The sequence below is a fragment of the Pinus tabuliformis genome, chromosome 4_2, assembly GCF_031772625.1.
Source record: "Pinus tabuliformis cultivar Carrire ecotype Pingquan chromosome 4_2, CPIR1, whole genome shotgun sequence".
NCBI classification, from domain to species: Eukaryota; Viridiplantae; Streptophyta; class Pinopsida; order Pinales; family Pinaceae; genus Pinus; species Pinus tabuliformis.
In genome coordinates, this window is record NC_142304.1 from 874316049 (window position 1) to 874336457 (window position 20409).

Here is a 20409-nt window from a genome sequence, read left to right on the forward strand (position 1 = left end):
AGTCTCAACCAACCCAAAGTCAGCGTCATAGTGAGTACAACTCCAATGGTCCCAGAGCAATGTCATCCTCCACTGACTCAAAGTCAGTCTCAGAGTATGTACCACTGATCCCAGACCAGTCTCAACCGACCTGAAGTCAGCGTCGTAGTATGGTACAACTCCTACCACTGGTCCCAGACCAGTATCATTGATCCCAGATCAATGGAGGTCATCCTAGCATAGGGAGTACGGTAGTTACAACGATGCGTCCATCGGTACTACTATGGTCCCTAACTTCATTTCCCTGCTCATTGATCAGATGAGAGGTACTTCCCATGAGTCCCAGACTGCATGGGTAGGATGCCTTGACAGGAGAACTAATCAATCCTGTCCTCACAGGAGAACACATCAATCCTGCTACAATTGCCATGGAGAACACATCAATCCAGGCCTCACAGGAGAACACATCAATCCTGCTACAATTGCCATGGAGAACACATCAATCCAGGCTGCCATGGCGAACACATCAATCCAGGCCTCACAGGAGAACACATCAATCCTGCTACAATGTCGCCACGGGGTGTACATGTATACCACCAGGGGATAGTGAATAATCCTGTGGTCATATGCTGCTCCAAGAAGCACCCCGCACCCCCCTGGAGCTCTCAGAGCTCAATGCATCATACATGACCCTCATTCGAGGGTCTTTGAACAGCTCCAAGTTGTTCACGGAAAGTTAGAAATTTTACTTTCCCAAGGGGTTTTGTTAGAATGTCGGCGACCTGTTCATCTGTACCGATATGATGGAGCCTTATAGCTCCCCGTTGTACCATATCTCAAATATAATGGTATCTGATATCAATATGCTTGGAGCGATCATGGAATACGGGATTCTCTGACAAACGAATCCCACTTTGGTTGTCACAAAGGATCACAATGGTATCCAATGTGAATCCAAACAACTCACTGAAGAGCTTTCGCAACCAAACTGCCTCACAAGAAGCTATGCTAGCAGCAATATACTCTGCTTCGGCGGTGCTCAAAGCCACCGACTTTTGTTTCCTGCTCATCCAGGATATCGAAGCAGATCCCAAGGAGAAACAACACCCGGAAGTGCTCTTACGGTCCTCCACATTGCCTGCCCAGTCAGCATCTGTGTATCCAAATAGTCTCACATCTCTGGCAATGTATCTTAACCCATAAGTGATAGTGCCACGAAGATATCTCAGCAGATTCTTGGCACCAATCCAGTGTATGTGGTGGGGTTCAACCATATGCTGGCTCAACGTGTTGACTGCAAAGCATATATCTGGATGGGAGTTCACTAAGAACATTAATGCTCCGACGAGTTGCCGATACTCGGTAGCATTTCGTAAAACAGGTCCAGCAGCACTACCGCTCAACTTCTTGAAGTCAAGCTCCATCGGAGTAGTTACAGGCTTGCAATCCACCATTCCGAATCTTTCCAATATCTTCACCACATATTTTCCTTGAGATAGGAAAATTTCTCCTGGCTTTTGCCACACTTCAAGTCCTAGGAAGTAGTGCATCAGTCCTAGGTCTTTCATTTCAAATTCAGAGGCCAACTTCCTCTTATATTTGTGAATGAGAGGGTCTGCACCTGTTAGAAAGAGGTCATCCACATACCACACCAGTATGAGAGGCTTGTCATCTTCAACCTTAAAGTAAAGGTTAGGATCGACTTCACTCCTAGTGAATCCCAGCTTCATCAAGTAGCTATCGATCCTCTCATACCATGCTCGAGGTGCTTGCTTCAGCCCATAGAGAGCTTTCTTCAACCTGCATACATGAGATTTTCGATCATAAATCTCAAATCCTTCTGGTTGCTCCACGTAGACCTCTTCTTTGATCGAGCCATGCAAGAACGTAGTCTTGACATCCATCTGATGTAGGTTCCATCCTTGTGAAGCAGCAAGGGCTATGATCGAGCGGATGGTCGTATATCTGGCAACAGGTGCAAATATCTCATCATAGTCTATACCTTCCTTTTGGGAGAAACCTTGAGCAACAAAACGAGCTTTATACTTTTCTGTGCTTCCATCTACTGCATGCTTTATCTTGTAAAGCCATTTGGAAGTAACAACAGTCTTGTCCTGGGGTCTGGGAACTACTTCCCAAACATCATTCTTTATGATAGAATCATATTCTTCGGTCATAGCATCCTTCCATACTTGATGCTTGACGGCATCTGAGAATGACGAAGGCTCATTTTTTATGATCGTGCTCATGATGGTCAGGTATCCTTGATACCTATTAGGTTTCTTACTTTCACGAAAGGTTCCTCGGGGTGCAGCATGTCCTTCAGCATCATCAAGTAACCCCTTAAGCCATGAAGGCCTCTTCCTAGAAGAGGAAGGCTCATATAGAGGAGGATCAATCGGATCCATGGGTTCTTCTACATCAGGCATTGATTCATCATCCTTTTCTTTCGGTTCCCTGGTGTCGGCTTCTTGAGAGCTCCTCAAAGTCGGAAGATTGATCACCTTGCTGAGAGCCATATCTTCGTCAAAGGTGACATCATGACTAATTATGACTTCCTTTTTATCGGCTACATAGGTTTTATAGCCTTTAGAATTTTCACCATAGCCCACGAAAATTCCCTTCTTTCCAGATGCACCCAATTTATTTCTTTTCTCTTTCGGCACATGAAAGTATACAGGGCTTTCAAAAATTAAAATGAGAAACATCAAGTTTCTTACCGGTGAATTTTTCTTCAGGAGTCTTGGAACCCAATGCTTGATGAGGGCATCGATTTTGTACATATACGGCAGTGTTTGCAGCTTCAGCCCATAGAAACTTAGGAAGACTTTGATCATGTAGCATGGCCCGGACAGCTTCCATAGTTGTGCGGTTCTTCCTTTCTGCCACACCATTTTGTTCAAAGTATATGGTGTAATAGTCTCCCTCTTGATGCCAGCCTCTTTACAAAAATCATGGAACTCATTAGATTCATATTCAGTCCCATTGTCAGTTCTTAAGATCTTGATCTTCTTTTCGGTTTGATTCTCGATTAGGGCTTTGAAGTGTCGGAACCAAGGGAACACTTCATCCTTCTTTTTCAAGAAGTATATCCAGGTCTTTCGAGAATGGTCATCTGTAAAAGTGAGATAATATGAGTATCCTCCCAAGGAGTTCACAGGCATCATACCTGATATGTCTGAGTGAACTAGTTGTAATATATCGGAGGTCTTGCTTTGACTTGAAGGGAATGGTCCCCTTTTGAGCTTCCTTTGGCACATCCCGGACATACAGCTTCTTTCTCTACTTGGAATTCAGGCATCCCTGTTACCATTTGTCTTACATCGGGTAGAGCTTTGTAATGAAGGTGGGCAAACCTCCGATGCCAAAGTTCGGACTGAAGCATTGTGTCACAAGACATGACACCTAGCGGACTTCCACTGACTTGATATAAAGAATCAACTCGAAACCCAAGAGTGAAAGCATCTTTAACATTATTTTTCCATATGCGTACCTTACCATCGCTGAAGGTTACCTTATAGCCTTTGTCTTCCATTGCCGAGATGGATATCAGGTTCTTTTTGAGATCAGGTACATATAATACATCTTGTAAGTGAATCGTATTACCTTGATTCAGTTTAAGAGAAACATTGCCTACACCTTTCACTGGGTATTTCATGTCATCTCCAAGGACAATTTCCAGGTTAGTTTCTTTCTCTACCAGATTATAGAGTACTTCTTTGTAACCAGTGAAGTGTCTTGAGGCACCACTATCAATGAGCCAAATTCCCATTGAGTTCGAAGGAGCGGAGGTAGATAGAGCAGCTGGTAGATAATATTCAGCCTGCTTATCGTCGACAGTGTTAGATTCATACCTGGAATTTCTAGCCTTCTTGAATGGTTGCCCTCTTCCTTGATTTCCCGCATTCCTTTTTCCTTTGTTGTTGAATTTTCCATTCCTTCGATTACCATGAGAGGGATTTTGATCATCGTCACGGTGAGAGTCCTTTCTATCAGGGCATTCCCTTGCATAGTGACCTGCTTTATTGCAAATGAAACATCGTCCTTTTCTTCCACCCTTAAATCCAGCTTTTCTTTTCGATTTAGACCCATAATTATTTCTTTTCTTAGCATGAGAAGAAAAAGCAGCAGGAGGACCTTTAGGCAAGGACATTTCCTGCTTTTCTACCCTTGTTTGTTCTTGAATGCATCTAGCCATTAATTCCTTGAAACTAGGAATTGCATTATTGTTCAGAAGAGTAGTCCTGAACACATACCATTCAGATGGTAATCCTTCGAGAGTTGTGAGTGCCATTTCTCTGTCAGTAATGGTTTCCCCAATAGATAGGAGATCGTTCTTGATCTCGGTGATTCTTAAGAAGTATGCTTGCATATTTTCATCTTTACCCTTCTTGATTTCCCTCAACTTATTTCTAAGAAACAAAACTTGATTTGCATCATTAACTTTGAATAAACTCACCAGTCTGTTGTAGATTTCCTTGGAGGTGTCTAGATCAGAGATGTAGGCCACCAAGCGCTTGTCGATAGAGTCCTGGATGATCTTCTTTGTTTTGACTTCTCCATTTTTCCATTTGTTCCAGGCAGCAGCAGATGCATTTGATGAAGGCTCAACAATATTGCCTCTTACATGGTCCAACACTCCTAGATCTTCAAGGGTTAGATCGATAGACATCTTCCATCCGTGATAGTCAGCTTTCTCACGGAGCTTGTCTTCGGCAGGAAAGAGTGTTGAGGACCCCATAGTTCTTTTAGGATAGCCTTGCCATTCTTCTCTTCATTGATTGCTCTTGCTCTTTCTCGGGCTTTGTCTTCACCTCAGCTCTGATACCATGTTAAGTTATGGTATGTTCTATGCTTATAATAGTTTACTTCTTTTTCTTATTATATTCCACCGATTAGCAATCACATGTACATAAAGTAAAGTGCAGATAGAACATTAAACGATCGACAGAAAACAAGCCAAGACAAGAGACACAAGATGTGGCGGCTAGCCAAGGACAAACCCCACAATGTGTGGGGAAACCCTTTGATCAAATCTTCTTTTATCTTCAATAATTCAGCAGAGAGAAATAGTACAATAAATCTGATTCAAATCAGTAGTAGCAAACCCTAGATCAGTAGCATCAGCATTAGCGGCTTCATTATCAAACTAGGGCAGACCATATCTCACAAACCGATAGTCGGATTGACTTCATTCCACCACCAAAAGTTTCGGCTTCCAGAGGAGGTTCAGATGAACCTACAACGCAGTTCAGATGAGGAGATCTTCTAGGCCACGCAAGTCAATCTTTACTTCTGCAGTTGCAGCTTCAGTTTCAGCAGTTTCCGGCTTCAAACTAAGGCAGTCGATATCTTGCAAACCGTTCGTCGGATTGACTTCATTCCACCACTAAAAGTTGCGGCTTTCAAAGGAGATTCAGATGAACCTATAGCGCAGTTCCAAAGAGGAGATCTTCTAGGCCACGCAAGTCAATCTTTACTTCTGTAGTTGTAGCTTCAGTTTCAGCAGTGTCCGGCTTCACATGTGAGAGAGAGAGAGACCCATTTTAGCGCAGTAGAGAAGAGACTCATATCTGCGCAGTAGAGAGAGAGAGATGTGATGATATGAGTGAGTCTAAATGAGGGAAAGTCCTCTTATATTTATACACAACATTGGTGGGTGAATAGATGCCACTGTTGGGCTTCTGAGCCTACATGAGTTGTAGGTCGGCTTGATAATAATTCCATAATCAAAATAAATTCATATCTCCATGAATACTTATCGGAATTGGATGATCTTTATATCAATCCTACACCTCTCGACGAGAGGAATCTAATAAAAATATTATTAGCCATGAATAAGATGACCCACATGAAGTTTTGCCCTGGTTGCCAATTTTAACAATGATAAAGAGCCTTCATGAACTTTCTCGTGGTATGACAATGCACCAATTCATGTGTGCTTGTCCTTGTGGACTACAATGAAAGTGTAGAGATGGCACATTTACAACAATTTTGAGATTGTTGGGGTGGACACTTGTTAAGTTATGGTTATGTTTTATGCTTATAATAGTTTACTTCTTTTTCTTATTATATTCCACAGATTAGCAATCAGATGTACATAAAGTAAAGTGCAGATAGAACATTAAACGATCGACAGAAAACAAGCCAAGACAAGAGACACAATATGTGGCGGCTAGCCAGGGACAAACCCCACAGTGTGTGGGGAAACCCTTTGATCAAATCTTCTTTTATCTTCAATAATTCAACAGAGAGAAATAGTACAATAAATCTGATTCATATCAGCAGTAGCAAACCCTAGATCAGCAGCATCAGCATTAGCGGCTTCATCATCAAACTAGGGCAGACCATATCTCACAAATCGATCGTCGGATCGGCTTGATTCCACCACCAAAAGTTGCGGCTTTCAGAGGAGGTTCAGATGAACCTACAACGCAGTTTAGATGAGATCTTCTAGTCCACGCAGGTCAACCTTTACTTCTGCAGTTGCAGCTTTCGGCTTCAAACTAAGGCAGTGGATATCTTGCAAACTGTCCTTCGGATTGACTTGATTCCACCACCAAAAGTTGCGGCTTTCAGAGGAGGTTTAGATGAACCTACAACGCAGTTCAGATGAGGAGATTTTCTAGTCCACGCAGGTCAATCTTTACTTTTGTAGTTGCAGCTTTAGGTTCAACAGCTTCCGGCTTAACGTGTGAGAGAGAGACCCTTTTCTGCATAGTAGAGAAGAGACTCTTTTTTGCGCAGTAGAGAGAGAGATGTGATTAGATGAGTGAGTCCAAATGAGGAAAAGTCCTCTTATATTTATACACAATGTTGGTGTTTGAATAGATGCGACTGTTGGGTTTCTAAGCCTACATGAGTTGTGGGTCGGCTTGATAATAATTCCATAATAAAAATAAATTCATATCTCCATGAATACTTATCGGAATCGGATGATCTTTATATCAATCCTACACCTCTCGACGAGAGGAATCTAATAAAAATATTATCAACCATGAATAAGATGACCCACATGAAGTTTTGCCCTAGTTGCCAATTTTAATACTCCCTCTCAACTAGGAAGAACTTCATCTGCAATCTGTCTATTGGTCGTTACTATTCATCCATCAAATTCACTGCCCTATACAGCCTGTCCCTTGCCCTGCTCTGCTCTATTCTGCCTGTTCTGCTTTGTCTTGTTCTGCCCTGTACTGATCTGTATTGTTCTGCTCTATTCTGCTCTGCTCTTGCATTGTTCTGTTCTGCTCTGCTCTTGCATTGTTCTGTTCTGCTCTGCTTTTGTCCGAATTATGAAGAAAAAGAAATGATCGAGGATGTATCATACTGACTCAAAGTCAATCTCAGAGTATGTACCACTGGTCCCAGACTAGTCTCAACCAACCCGAAGTCAGCGTCATAGTGAGTACAACTCCACTGTTCCCAGACCAGTATCATCCTCCACTGACTCAAAATCAGTCTCAGAGTGCGTATCACTGGTCCCAGACCAGTATCAACCGACCCGAAGTCAGCTTCATAGTAAGTACCACTCCTACCACTGGTCCCAGACCAGTATCGCAGTCTCAGAGAGTGTACCATTGGTCCCAGACCAGTCTCAACTGACCCGAAGTCAGCGTCATAGTATGTACCACTCTCACTGGTCCCAGACTAGTACTGCACTGACACGAAGTCAGTCTCAGAGTATGTACCACTGGTCCTAGACCAGTCTCAACCGACCCAAAGTCAGTGTCATAGTATGGTACAACTCCTACCACTGGTCCCAGACCAGTATCATTGATCCCAGATCAATGGAGGTCATCCTAGCGTAGGGAGTACGATAGATACAACGATGTGTCCATTGGTACTACTATGGTCCCTAACTTCATTTCCCTACTCATTGATCAAATGAGAGGTACTTCCCATGAGTCCCAGACTGCATGGGTAGGATGCCTCGACAGGAGAACTAATCAATCCTGTCCTCATAGGAGAACACATCAATCCTGCTACAATCACCATGGAGAACACATCAATCTAGGCCGCCATGAAGAACACATCAATCCAGGCCTCACAGGAGAACACATCAATCCTGCTACAATCGCCATGGAGAACACATCAATCCAGCCCTCATAGGAGAACACATCAATCCTGCTACAATGTCGCCATGGGGTGTACATGTATACCACCAGGGGATAGTGAATCATCCTGTGGTCATATGCTGCTCCAAGAAGCAACTCGCACCCCCTGGAGCTCCCAGAGCTCAATGCATCATACATGACCCTCATCGGAGGGTCTTTGAACAACTCCAAGTTGTTCTTGGAAAGTCAGAAATTTTACTTTCCCAAGGGGTTTTGTCAGAATGTCGGCGACCTATTCATCTGTACCGATATGTTGGAGCCTTATAGCTCCCCGTTGCACCATATCTCGAATATAGTGGTATCTGATATCGATATGCTTGGAGCGATCATGAAATACGGGATTCTCTGACAAACGAATCCCACTCTGGTTGTCACAAAGGATCACGGTGGTATCCAATGTAAATCCAAACAGTTCACTGTAGAGCTTTTGCAACCAAACTGCCTCACAGGAGGCCATGCTGGCAGCAATATACTTTGCTTTGGCGGTGCTCAAGGCCACCGACTTCTACTTCCTGCTCATCCAGGATATCGAAGCAGATCCCAAGGAGAAACAACACCCGGAAGTGCTCTTACGGTCCTCCACATTGCCTGCCCAATCAGCATCTGTGTATCCAAATAGTCTCACATCTCCGACAGTGTATCTTAACCCATAAGTGATAGTGCCACGAAGATATCTCAACAGATTCTTGGCACCAATCCAATGTATGTGGTGGGGTTCAACCATATGTTGACTCAACGCGTTGACTGCGAAGCATATATCTGGACGGGAGTTTCACTAGGAACATTAATGCTTCGATGAGTTGCCGATACTCAGTAGCATTTCGTAAAACAGGTCCAGCAGCACTACCACTTAACTTCTTGAAGTCAAGCTCCATCGGGGTAGTTACAGGCTTGCAGTTCACCATATCGAATCTTTCCAATATCTTCACCACATATTTTCCTTGAGATAGGAAAGTTTTTCCTGGCTTCTGCCACACTTCAAGTCCTAGGAAATAGTGCATCAGTCCTGGGTCCTCCATTTCAAATTCAGAAGCCAGCTCCCTTTTACATTTGAGAATGATAGGGTCTGCACCTGTTAGCAAGAGGTCATCCACATACAACACTAGTATGAGAGGTTTGTCATCTTCAACCTTAAAGTAAAGGTTAGGATCGGCTTCACTCCTAGTTAATCCCAGCTTCATCAAGTAGCTGTCGATCCTCTCATACCATGCTCGGGGTGCTTGCTTCAGCCCATAGAGAGCTTTCTTCAGCCTGCATACATGAGATTTTCGATCATAAATTTCAAATCCTTCGGGTTGCTCCACGTAGACCTCTTCTTTGATTGAGTCGTGCAAGAACGCGGTCTTGACATCCATCTGGTGTAGGTTCCATCCTTGTGAAGCAGCAAGGGCTATGATCGAGCGGATGGTCGTATATCTGGCAACAGGTGCAAATATCTCATCATAGTCTATACCTTCCTCTTGGGAGAAACCACGAGCAACAAAATGAGCCTTATACTTTTCCGTACTTCCATCTGCTGCATGCTTTATCTTGTAAAGCCATTTGGAAGTAGCAATTGTCTTGTCCTGGGGTCTGGGAACTACTTCCTAGACATCATTCTTCATGATAGACTCATATTCTTCAGTCATAGCATCCTTCCATACTTGATGCTTGACGACATCTAAGAATGATGAAGGCTCATTTTGTATGATCGTGCTCATGATGGTCAGGTATCCTTGATACCTATTAGGTTTCTTACTTTCACGAAAGGTTCCTCGGGGTGCAGCATGTCCTTCAGCATCATCAAGTAGCCCCCTAAGCCATGAAGGCCTCTTTCTAGAGGAGGAAGGCTCATGTGGAGGAGGATCAATCGGATCCATGGGTTCTTCTACATCAGGCATTGATTCATCATCCTTTTCTTTCGGTTCCCTGGTGTTGGCTTCTTGAGAGCTCCTCAAAGTCGGAATATTGTTCACCTTGCTGAGAGCCATATCTTCGTCAAAGGTGACATCATGAGTAATTACGACTTCCCTTTGACCGGCTACATAGATTATATAGCCTTTAGTATTTTCACCATAGCCCACGAAAATTCCCTTCTTTCCAGAGGCACCCAATTTATTTCTTTTCTCTTTCGGCACATGAAAATATATAGGGCTTTCAAAAACTCTAAAATGAGAAACATCAGGTTTCTTACCGGTGAACTTTTCTTCAGGAGTCTTGGAACCCAATGCTTGATGAGGGCATCGATTTTGTACATATACTGCAGTGTTTGCAGCTTCAGCCCATAGGAACTTCGGAAGTCTTTGATCATGTAGCATGGCCCGGACAACTTCCATAATTGTGCGGTTCTTCCTTTCTGCCACACCATTCTGTTCAGGAGTATATGGTGTAGTAGTCTCCCTCTTGATGCCAGCCTCTTTACAAAAATCATGAAACTCATTAGATTCATATTCAGTCCCATTATCAGTTCTTAAGATCTTGATCTTCTTTTCGGTTTGATTCTCGATCAGGGCTTTGAAGTGTCGAAACCAAGAGAACACTTCATCCTTCTTTTTCAAGAAGTATATCCAGGTCTTTCGAGAATAGTCATCTGTAAAAGTAAGATAATATGAATATCCTCCCAAGGAGTTCACAGGCATCATACCAGATATGTCTGAGTGAACTAGTTGTAATATATCGGAGGTCTTGCTTTGACTTGAAGGGAATGGTCCCCTTTTGAGCTTTCCTTCGACACATCCTGGACATACACCTTCTTTCTCTACTTGGAATTCGGGCATCCCTGTTACCATCTGTCTTACATCAGGTAGAGCTTTGTAATGAAGGTGGGCAAACCTCCGATGCCAAAGTTTGGACTGAAGAGTTGTGTCACAAGACATGACACCTAGCGGACTTCCACCGACCTGATATAAAGAATCAACTCGAAACCCAAGAGTGAAAGCATCTTTAACATTATTTTTTCATATATGTACCTTGCCATTGCTGAAGGTTACCTTGTAGCCTTTGTCTTCCATTGCCGAGATGGATATCAGGTTCTTTTTGAGATCAAGTACATATAATACATCTTGTAAGTGAATCGTATTACCTTGATTCAATTTGAGAGAAACATTGCCTACACCTTTCACGGGGTATTTCATGTCATCTCCAAGGACAATTTCCAGGTTAGTTTCTTTCTCTACCAGATTATGGAGTACTTATTTGTAACCAGTGAAGTGTCTTGAGGCACCACTATCAATGAGCCAAATTCCCATTGAGTCCGAAGGAGCGGAGGTAGATAGAGCAGCTGGTAGATAATATTAAGCCTGCTTATTGTCAACAATGTTAGATTCATACATGGAATTTCTAGCCTTCTTGAATGGTTGCCCTCTTCCTTGATTTCCAACATTCCTTTTACCTTTGCTGTTGAATTTTCCATTCCTTCGATTACCATGAGAGGGATTTTGATCATCGTCACGGTGAGAGTCCTTTCTATCAGGACATTCCCTTGCATAGTGACCTACTTTATTGCAAATGAAACATCGTCCTTTTCTTCCACCCTTAGGTCTAGCCTTTCTTTTCGATTTAGACCCAAAATTATTTCTTTTCTTAGCATGAGAAGAAAAAGCAGCAGGAGGACCTTTAGGCAAGGGAATTTCTTGCTCTTCTACCCTTGTTTCTTCTTGAATGCATCTAGCCATTAATTCCTCGAAACCAGGAATTACATTATTGTTCAGAAGAGTAGTCCTGAACACGTACCATTCGGATGGTAATCCTCCAAGAGTTGTGAGTGCCATTTCTCTGTCAGTAATAGTCTCCCCAATAGATAGGAGATCGTTCTTGATCTCAGTGATTCTTAAGAAGTATGCTTGCATACTCTCATATTTACCCTTCCTGATTTCACTCAGCTTATTTCTAAGAAACAAAACTTGATTTGCATCATTAACTTTAAATAAACTCACCAGTCTATCGTAGATTTCCTTGGAGGTATCTAGTTCAGAGATGTAGGCCACCAAGCGTTTGTCGATAGAGTCTCGGATGATCTTCTTCGCTTTAATTTCTCCGTTCTTCCATTTGTTCCTGGCAGCAGGAGGTGCATTTGATGGAGGCTCAACAATATTGCCTCTCACATGATCCAACACTCCTTGATCCTCAAGGGTTAGATCGATAGACATCTTCCATCCGTGATAGTCAGCTTTCTCACGGAGCTTGTCTTCGATAGGAAGGAGTGTTGAGGACCCCATCGTTCTTCTCTTCGGTGATTGCTCTTGCTCTTGCTCGGGCTTTGTCTTCACCTCAGCTCTGATACCATGTTAAGTTATGGTTATGTTCTATGCTTATAACAGTTTACTTCTTTTTCTTATTATATTCCATAGATTAGCAGTCACATGTACATAAAGTAAAGTGCAGATAGAACATTAAACGATCGACAAAAAACAAGCCAAGACAAGAGACACAAGATGTGGCGGCTGGCCAGGGACAAACCCCAGTGTGTGGGGAAACCCTTTGATCAAATCTTCTTTTATCTTCAATAATTTAGCAGAGAGAAATAGTACAATAAATCTGATTCATATCAGAAGTAGCAAACCCTAGATCAGCAGCAGCAACATTAGCGGCGTCATCATCAAACTAGGGCAGACCATATCTCACAAACCGACCGTCGGATCGGCTTGATTCCACCACCAAAAGTTGCGGCTTTCAGAGGAGGTTTAGATGAACCTACAATGCAGTTCAGATGAAGATATCTTCTAGTCCACGCAGGTCAATCTTTACTTCTGCAGTTGCAGCTTCAGTTTTGGCAGCTTTCGGCTTCAAACTAGGGCAGTCGATATCTTGCAAACTGTCCGTCGGATTGACTTGATTCCACCACCAAAAGTTGTGGCTTTCAGAGGAGGTTTAGATGAACCTACAATGCAGTTCAGATGAGGAGATTTTCTAGTCCATGCAGGTCAATCTTTACTTTTGTAGTTGTAGCTTCAGGTTCAACAGCTTCCGGCTTCACGTGTGAGAGAGAGACCCTTTTTTGCATAGTAGAGAAGAGACTCTTTTCTGCGCAGTAGAGAGAGAGAGATGTGATGAGATGAGTGAGTCCAAATGAGGAAAAGTCCTCCCATATTTATACACAATGTTGGTGTTTGAATAGATGCGACTGTTGGGCTTCTGAGCCTACATGAGTTGTAGGACGTCTTGATAATAATTCCATAATCAAAATAAATTCATATCTCCATGAATACTTATCGGAATCGGATAATCTTTATATCAATCCTACACCTCTCAGTGAGAGGAATCTAATAAAAATATTATCAGCCATGAATAAGATGACCCACATGGAGTTTTGCCCTAGTTGCCAGTTTTAACAACACTCTTGCAATATGAGCAAGGAGCAACATGGGAATTACTAGCTAACACCTCACCATGGTGATAACAATGCTTTCCAGAGGGTAGGATGATAGGTTTCTGAGAGGTAGGAATACAAGCACAACTAGCCTCCTCTGGCATATAACAAGGTATTTCCTACTTTTCCACTAGCCATTTGTGACAATTTGAAGCTTCTCGAGCTAGTAGCGACTTGTGGTTGACAATGATTCTTCAGTTTTTGGCTGGGATTTGTTATGACCTAAAAATCACTCAAACAATGTTACATGTTATATCATTGAAAAATGTCATTAACCCATCAAGATAAAGGTTTGCAAAGTCTATTAGTCAGTAGCTCAAAACAAAGTGATTAATTTTATAAAATGGGATTTTCCTCATTCATGCAAATCCACAGTTCTGCTTTAGCATGGATTCACGTGACTTTTCCTTCAACAGTTGCACGGATCTGTAGACATGACGTTCGTATCGAAAGGCGTAGTAAGTCTTACCAAATTAAGATAGTGGCAAGTATACATTGCGAATGGTATCGTTAAGGGCTCAATGCCGTTTATGGAGGGGTACTTAGAGCCTCCAAGGCTTCATCATATTCATTCCAAATGTGAGAGATCAACAGCTTCATTGAATGAGCCAACGACCATGAATGCTTGGAAACACTATAAATATTAAATAGTAAATACCAATCTTGGGTGACCATTAAAAAAAGAAGAAATACATTGTCATGCTGCCAAACCCTATTTGGAATTCTCTAAATATCCAAGCTTGATTGCATGAACATTGTGAACTCGCAAGTTTCATGATTGAAAGACTTGGCAAGCTTCTTCAAAATGGGAGAGAGAGCTAGAAAAAGGAGAGAAGGACCTTCCTTTGGAGGCTAGGAGAGGGTTGATCTTGCTCAAATGCCTTCTCCCTAGTGTCTCTATTTGTAGATCATTGCCACCTCATCAATCATCAATAAAATGTGTTGCTTCCTATTACTCTCTGTGTTTATTTTGTTTGTTGTTTGCTTTATTAATTCTCTCACGGTAGAATCTAATAAGTTTTTTTTCTAAGTTTATGTTCAACACTAACCTTTGACTATTACATTGTGTAGGTTTCAACTCTTGCACAAGAAAAGGAATTTGGGACATCCATGCAACCAATTCCACACAACAGGGTCTAGTGCCAAACGATTGTAGTGAGCCCCTTTTGCTGTTGGCTTGGTCCCTACAATTTACTGTTTATGCTCAGTTGAAATGCACTGTGATTTTTGCTTGTATCAGCTTATGTTTATTTTGGATTTATGTATATTTGTGTCTATATATAATGAGTGTTTTGCCTTAAGCCAACCCGCTCTGTGAGTTTTGCTTAGACTTTGCTAGCACTTGTGGACACTGCATGTGTGATCCACCTGTTTTTTTGTATAATCTATACCTATTGTTATAGTAACAATCAAAGGAAGCTTTTATGTCTGAGAAAGAGACTATTTAGATATATTATGTGTATACAAATGACACACCCTCCCCTATGCAACCCCTAACTAGATTTCAAAAGTGGTACCCCCGCACCATCACTTATACACCTTTGCTACTTAGGTATGAATATAGGTCTGGTAGTGTCCTATCTATAGATTATGTAAAGGTAAAGGAAGCCTTTATTAGATCTTGTTCAAAAACTTGAAAAGTGGCCAATCTCAGAATGCAATTTCTTCCTTAGTTTTGTTAAGGAACATGTTTGGTTCAAGTTTCGAAAAGGAGGGTTGGATGGCGAATAATGCATGGAGATCAAGCTGTTAAGCTTTGGTGATTGGCTATTCAACTATTTTCCTAGGTCTTCAGCTCCTCGACGTTTGACAGGAATTGGAGTATTTGTTTCTTTTTAAGTCAGTGAGGAGGAATAGGCTCTAGAAGATGTGAAGCATGAACAAGGGCTAAGAAATACCATATAAATATATGCCAAAAAGCTTGAATTTCTGTAGAAGTTTTAATTATGATATATAGAGTTGAAATCTGAAGGAGAAATGTGCATCAATTGATGAGAAAGCAGTGTGACTTTTTCGTTAAAATGGTCTGACATGCCCCCTCGACCAGTCTGGCATGCTAAGGTCACCCCGATATAGTACTTTAGGGAAGGGTAAAGAAGGAGATTCTAAAGTCAAATTTGACCAATTTTTTAATGTATTTAAGATTCATAGTGATGCTTCTTTTTTCACAGCTATCTTAAACAGGGGTCATAGCCTTAAGAAACCTTTTTGTGAGCTGATTCAATTTTCATCCATTTAGGAGGGAGGAAAAAAACAAGAACAGGTCAAAATATGAGAGATTTTCTCTTGAAAAGAACTTTCTTCAAAGAAAGGAAAATAAAAGAACAAAAACTGAAAGTCATAGTCTCAGAATTTGATGGAGAATCTTTTAATGGCAAATTAAAAAAATTGGATTCTCCTTCCTTTGGCACTGGGATATACATTATATCCTTTTTTCTTAATTCAGGATTGATCTTTATTCAATTGTATATTGTTTACTTATTTGGGTTCACCCTACTGTTAGTTATTTGTTATCTGTTATTTACTGGTGTAGATTCCGGTTTTTATCTTTCATTTTCAGGACATTCCTTAGGCACTTCAGTATTGTCATTGTTGCTTGATGTACTTTTGATCTCCATAATATATTATTTCTTTCTTTCTTATTTTTTCCAATCTAACTGTTAGAATCTCAAAATTTCAATGCTTTTTGCATCTTATTGTTGATGTCATATCCTTGGTGCGTGAAAATTTGTGCTAGCTTCAAACTATAAACTATCTTGTACACTTCCATAATTACATTCCATGTTACATGCAGGTAGTGACAAACAAGGTTTAATGGCAGCCTTAGCAACAACTGAAGTTTGTGATACATATCCACGCCTTGTGGAGAATGGTGAGCTTCGTGTCTTGCAACCAATTTTCCAGATATATGGTCGACGTCGAGCTTTCTCTGGACCTATTGTAACACTCAAGGTCTTTGAGGACAATGTCCTTTTGCGGGAATTCCTTGAGGAGAGAGGTAATGGAAGAGTTTTGGTAGTTGATGGAGGAGGAAGCCTTAGATGTGCCATACTGGGGGGCAATGTAGTTGTATCTGCTCAAAACAATGGTTGGTCTGGAATAATTGTCACTGGCTGCATAAGGGATGTTGATGAAATAAACAGATGCGACATTGGTATAAGAGCACTCACATCTAACCCACTGAAGGCCAACAAGAAGGGTGTGGGTGAAAAACATGTGCCTATTTACATTGCTGGTACCCGCATTCTTCCGGGGGAATGGTGTTATGCTGACAGTGATGGTATTCTTGTTTCACAGCAAGAGTTATCACTGTGAGATAATAAAATTCATCAGTTTCAGATTGTGACTTTCATGTCCTGTGGAACATATATTTGAATCGAGTTAGATTCTAATAGGATTAATTGATAGATTCTGAAAATTGAGGGATATCTCTGGTCATGAAAATCTTCTTCTCATGTGATCTTTTATGCTCAGCTTTTGAGGTTTAATGATTATGTTTCCGATAGTCTTAACTGGGTGATAAGAAGTTTGTGCATGTTTATCTAAAGGTTTAGCAAGTATTATCGGACCATCATAAGAGATAGATTATGGAACTCAGGTACTTGCTATTTTTAATCCAAAATAACATTTATTCTTTGTGTTTTTGCCAAATTAACATTTATTTCCCTTGGCACCACTAGTGATTTGCAATATCCAGTTGTTGAGAACAATAAATGGGCAACGGTGAGAGTTGCAACATGAACAGTATCTAGCATAGATTTAACAAGTGTTGTTGGATCATTATAAGAAAATAAACTACAGAACCAAGGGGATCTAGTTGACAACATAGTTAAAAGTAGGCATGGTGCTACTGTATCGATACATCTTCATAAACAGAAAAATATGAACAAGTTCTAATGATGTGAGAAACTCCAGCTTGGTGTTTTGATTAAACATCCATATTCACACCTAAAAGGTTAAGAGTTCCAAAATAAAAATTCCAGTGGATTTAGCCAATCTAATCAGACCTTATAAGAAATACACTAGGCATCTGGGGATCAAAATCCAGTAGTTTAGAAAGTAGTTGTAAATAACCCAAGGACAAAAATCTCAATGATAGCTTGCTTGGGTCATAGGTTTGATAATAATTGAGAACATAGTTGAAAGGAGAATCCTAGCAATGGCTAGCTTGAATAATAGATGTACAGCAAAATTACAGTAGTTGAGAACAAAGATGGAAGGATAATCCCAAAGATAGCTAGCTTGGACAGTAGGATGATTACATCAAAATCATAGCAGTTGAGAACATAGTTGGAAGGAGAATACTTATGATGGCTATGTTGGATAATAGGCGTGATTATCGTAGGTAGATTAGAGCACAAGATCAAACTAATAGCTGGCCCAGCTATCGACTATTTTAGAAAGCCTACTTTGGTGAGTTATCAACTTCACTACTGGTTCACAACTTCAAAGGATACTGGATACTTACAGGATATGAGCTTGTTGACTAATGGCAGTAGAGAATTTGTTAGACATCTCTCAGATTCCATCCTCATTAGCAGCAACAATACTCCTGCTGTAACTGTTAACTAGATTCATTATCATTTAGATTTTGTGCTTTGAATGCAATGGTAATTATGTAGACTGAGCTAATGGATTCTTGTGTCAACTACTAATAAATATTAAATTCGCTCCTACTAGTCCCTACTGAATCTTGTAATTGCACAGTTTGGTGCAGATGTGTGAAATAAAATCAACCAGAAAACAGTACTAATAAATATTAAATTCGCTCCTACTAGTCCCTACTGAATCTTGTAATTGCACAGTTTGGTGCAGATGTGTGAAATAAAATCAACCAGAAAACAGTGATAAGCATGGCATCATATTAGAATTCAAGTAAAATAATACGTTTGCTTAGAAAATTTGAAGGCTTTCAGTGCATTCAAAGTATTCAAACCCTTTTAATATAAAGAATGTTTTATTCGGTTTATTTATTTATTTTACTGTTTGGCAAATTTGGGAAGCCATGGCAGTTCTCTCTATATGTTAAGGATTCAAATGATGTAAAATAATATATACAATTAAATGTTGTATAGCCAAACTGGACAAGATGGAGCACATTATATTATGAGTAATATTGGTTGAAATATATTCATGTTAGAATAATGACATGTGATAATTGAAGTGAAAATAAAATATTTTTTTAATGTTGGAAGTAGGGGTTAGATTTTGTAACCAAAATTGAAGGAGATATTTTACATTGGATAATGTTGATGAGCTGTGTTGGATAATGTGGATGATGTTGATACACTAGTGTTGGATAAAGTCAAGGATCCAAGGACGCATTCTTTTTCTAATAAAGAGTTTATTCTCTCAGTATCTGGTGGAAAAATTGATGTCGGAATGTATCCAAAGCCTTTCCTGAGTATAAGTCAGTCGATTGTTATTGTTGGTTGTCAAGGAGATCAAATTTAGATGCTCATTTCCAAAAAATGTAGGTTCAAGTTTAAGAAAATCACCTGGGTTTGTGGGCTGATGACTGTTTGGAAATCTATAGTGGAACCCGATAAAGCCTTTTTGGCAAGTTCTCTTCTAATATGAGATCTCACTAATAAGGGTCGTCTTGTTCAACTTAGAATTTCTAGCAATAAGTATCTGTTGTGTAGTAGAGCAGAGTTAATATATTCTGGTTCTACTATTCTATGTTCATCTAAAAATTGACAAGCACTTTTTGTGGGCATCTTTCTTTGAATCCCATTCCTTGGAATGCTGCCATTTTAGGCCATAAATGATATTTCCATAGCCCATCGAATTTCAATTGGCAAGACAACCTGTCTTAATAGAAACCCATTTTTAATCTACAAAGAAAGGAATGTCGTCAATTTTGATGAAGCCCCCACAACTAGACCCTTCTCCTTGTGTCGACAAGGGTCTATGTGTGTCGATCTTTCTTTGCAGATTACAATTCAAGTCCATAAAATTTAGGTGGTTGTTGCTAAGATTAGTAAGATCTTACATCACTATGTGTGTCAATCTTTCTTTGAAGATTACAATTCAAGTCCATAAAATTTAGGTGGTTGTTGCTAAAATTAGTAAGATCTTACATCACTAGGGTGGGTCATCTGTACCATTTTTTGGGAACCTCTTCCATCTCCACTTATTTGCTACATTCAGAACAATCTAATCAGAATAGTGCTAGCTGGGGGGATGAAACATCAGCATGATTGGCCTGCAACCCCCATAATTGACCACCAAATGATAAATTCCCTACTTTGATCTTTGTGATTTTGGAAGCCAAAGACTTACCACAACAAGAGAATGATTGGCATGCGAAAAATATCTCAGATCTCAAGCATGAAAGAGATGGTTGATCTGTGCCATGCAATGATGAACACAAGATTTTTGTTACGAGCAAAGTTCATAAACACAGTAGTATACTCAGAAGATCTGAAATATGTAAATATCTATGATAGGACACATTATATAAGAAATGTACATAAAATATGATATGATTGATTACAATTGAGAGTCCCATATATATACATAGGTAGGTACTCCACGAATCATCATGTCCTTCTAGACATGCCTCATCAATACTAATTATTAGTTAATTAATTATATTTATATTTACATTATTTATAGATTTATATTCATAACATTGTCTTCCTCTTCAGAAAACATTGTCCTTAAAGTTTGTTTATGACAAGGCATTATTTTTTTTGTCTTTGTAATCTATGCACATCTTTTGCAATTCTTCGACTTGTCATCTTCATTGATACAAGATGATAAGATCCTCCGAGTTATAAACAAAATAGTAGAATTGAGAAGGAATCTGACCATCCTAAATCAATCTTTTGCAGAAGCTTGCGGTTATTGGAAACTTGAGATGGATTTTTATCACAACTTATTGCGGTGACATCGACATTTTTTGGAACATAAGTCATTTTTTTATGGTCCAAATGATATGGATTTGCAGATTAATTGACATGT

General features: G+C 40.3%; 1 pseudogene across 3 annotated transcripts in view; it reads left to right on the forward strand.

Moving 5' to 3' along the window:
• LOC149172485 (putative 4-hydroxy-4-methyl-2-oxoglutarate aldolase 2 pseudogene) overlaps positions 1–17076 on the forward strand; it is a 140907-nt pseudogene extending 123831 nt beyond the window's left edge. For 2 of the 3 annotated variants that reach the window (XR_016259085.1, XR_016259084.1), the window contains exon 2: positions 16235–17076. The product of XR_016259085.1 is annotated as a putative 4-hydroxy-4-methyl-2-oxoglutarate aldolase 2 pseudogene, transcript variant X3 (transcript). Of the gene's footprint in view, positions 1–14511; positions 14596–16234 lie in introns of all 3 variants that reach the window. The other variant, XR_016259083.1, reaches the window with a different exon arrangement.
• Positions 17077–20409: the final 3333 nt, after the last annotated feature.